Source organism: Anneissia japonica, unplaced genomic scaffold, assembly GCF_011630105.1.
Source record: "Anneissia japonica isolate Jap-2015-1 unplaced genomic scaffold, ASM1163010v1 scaffold12111_len8321_cov108, whole genome shotgun sequence".
NCBI lineage: Eukaryota > Metazoa > Echinodermata > Crinoidea > Comatulida > Comatulidae > Anneissia > Anneissia japonica.
Genome location: NW_022728665.1, coordinates 5517 through 8387, shown reverse-complemented (window position 1 = coordinate 8387; position 2871 = coordinate 5517). Strand labels below are relative to the sequence as shown.

Sequence of the window (2871 nt, the reverse complement as noted above, 5' to 3'; positions counted from 1 at the left end):
TCACACGATGTAGCACTAGTGGTATTGTGCAAACATATAAAGATTTATAAAAATAATTTTACAGCATATAATAGCTGTATTTACAGTAAATTGCAGGCCTATATAAAATATTATAAATATATTAAATAACATCAAGGTACTGTAAGCGATATTGATAAGGGTAGATGAAAGAAAAAGTTTTATATATTTTTATATACTATTACAGTGCAGTATTAGATTTAACTTTACACGAATTTAATAGATGTGAAAGACTCAAAAAAGAAATTCCAAAACATAAGGTGGATAACCCTGCACTGTATGGACCATTCATAATTATCAACAAATGTATAAACAGTATGCTAAGGGGGTAAAGGGTCTGGTACTAAATACAAAATTAAATGAAAGGAATTTACAAAAGCTTAAAATGTTGATTGAAATCGGTTTTCTAAATTTAATAACATGTCAATATGGATTATTTTAACCTAATTATGTATCTGTGTACCCATTGAAAAAAAGGCCATAGAGAACAGTATTGCAATATCAACATTTTCCATGAATGTACACTTTTTAAAGGGGTTGAGGTGGCAAAAAAGAGTACACTTTTAATACATTATGTTTACAATTGTGATTGGCCCCTATGTAAGTTTAAACTTTAAAGAAAAAATATACTCAGGTACTAAACAGAGAGCTACAAAATAAAATACAGTACTGAAATAATTGCTATTCATATAAATAAGAAAATATTGATTTTATGTATATATACAATAATATGACAAGACAAAAATATTTAAACGAATGTTATGTTTTAAGAAAATATGACAAGGGTAGATATAATTATTGATGTGGAAGTAGCATTTCTATTTAATATAGCCAAGCTCTGAAGGACATAAATCTGTTGATATGTTGTAGAACTAATCTTTCTAAGCATCAAAGTATATTTGACAAAAAACTTGAAAGCAGTTAATGAGAGAGATACAGATTTTTGAATATTTAAAAACTGGGGGAAAAGGGTGGTTATGTCTCTTTTCCCCCAGTTTTTAAATATTAAAAAATCTGAATCTCATTAACCGCTTCAAAGTTTTTCATTAAATATTCTTTTTGGGTTTAAAAAAAAATCAGTTCTACAACATAAAAAAAAAAACCAACTTTTCTGAGCCTAACTTTAAGACGGCCTACACACTGAAACATCAAATATAATAAAATACTACCACAAATCTAATATCACTAGAACGAAGTTTGGAATTAAAGTTAAATAACAAAATTTAAAAACAAAAATGCATACATGGTATTCCCAATTTTTAGGCTTGTTCATTTTCTTTATTCTGTTTGACAGAGACTGCCTCAAAAGAGTGGTTGATGCCTCAAGATACTTCTTATCAGTGAAATCTGGGGGTAAAAAAAAAATGCAAAAAATTTGAATACTCTTATAGGCTTCTAAATCGAAAACTCATAAACGGGCAACCACCAAGAGCAGGATGAATTTTAATAATTTCGGTGCAATGTCTAAAATTAGTTATGGTAATCTCTAAAGAATAAAATGCAGATACCTTAAAAGTAGTGGTCCAATAAAAGTATTATTTCATATTTGTTATCTTGTACAAAATCTAAATATAATTTTAATATAAGTATTCCACTTATAAAGACGGGCTCCCTTTTGATGGTTATTAATTGGTTACAAAGTGACAATGCAAACTTTCAGATTAAAATTTAAAGAAAAAAAAGTCTAACCCAAATAAAAAAGCTTTACATGTTGATGTACCATTTATCTTTTGAAATATAAATCCCTTATTACAGTACATAAGCCTGCAGTATCTTCATTTAAAAGGTAAAACACAAACTTATTTAACAAATTACCTACCTGTTATGGCAGTAATTCAGATGGGATCCAAACGCTCTTTCTCTACCGATGTTCCACATGTGCGTTGCTTTTCTTCCCTATCATGGATCCTTTTCTATAAGTAAACCATGGCCAATGTCAATCTATTGGAAGATAGATAATTATTTACTATTTATTAGTAAACTTTCCTCCCACATTTGCGCATGCTAGTATTTGACTGTCAATGGACATCCATGGAAAATATTCACACCCCAGTTAATTATACATTTTTGGTCAACAAAAATATAATTATGCTTGAAATATTTCAAACTTTAATTATAGCATAATTGAAAACTTCCTATGTGTAGAATATGAGTATATTAAAAAGTGTGGGTGTCGTATTTAAAATACCAATTATTATATATTATTGACAGTTAACAAGCATTCATTTTGAAAAAGAGTGAAGTACTGTATATTGAACTGTGCAAAAAACAAGTCTCAATATTTTTGATTGACACAAAATACAATAAATAAATGATATTTAAAGAAAAAATGCATTTTTTTTTTCAAATTTCCTGCCTTGGGCAGGACTTAGGCCTAGCCTAGGGCTTAGCTAGGCTAGGTACTGTAGGCCCTAGCTAGGTTAGGTTAAGGAAGAGGCCTAAGCCTAGGCTAGGCCTAGGTAGGCAAAAAAACCAACGATTTTTCTTTTGTGTCCCAACGCCCGTACCTGACCTGTTGCACTTTTTTACTCAATTCTTAGGTTTAGCCTATGCCTAGCCTAAACAGTACAGTATACAAACAGAAACACTGCCACTGACGAACTGACTGAACTAAACTTGATACTTAGCTACAAAATTATACCTAAGCTAGAATAAGTAACTAGGCGTATATATGTGGAAGGCGTATATTTATGGACGAAAGGAGATTATTTTTAGGAAACATAGACCAGTTATAATTCTTATTAAATGTATTTGTATGAAACCTTCTGTAATTAATCATTTGTTTTTTGTAGGACAGTATAAATTATATAGCATTTCATATTTCATACACTAAATAATTTACTAAATCGTACA

At 29.6% G+C, this 2871-nt stretch overlaps 1 long non-coding RNA gene across 1 annotated transcript in view; it reads right to left on the bottom strand.

Annotated features, from left to right (window-relative positions):
- Positions 1 to 1000: 1000 nt before the first annotated feature.
- The window catches only part of LOC117114449, a 2722-nt gene continuing 851 nt past the window's right edge, over positions 1001 to 2871 (bottom strand). Inside the window, exons 2-3 of the long non-coding RNA XR_004446366.1 lie at positions 1838 to 1959; positions 1001 to 1365 (exon numbers count right to left, since the gene is read on the bottom strand). This is a non-coding gene — a long non-coding RNA (uncharacterized LOC117114449). The remainder of the gene's footprint in view (positions 1366 to 1837; positions 1960 to 2871) is intronic.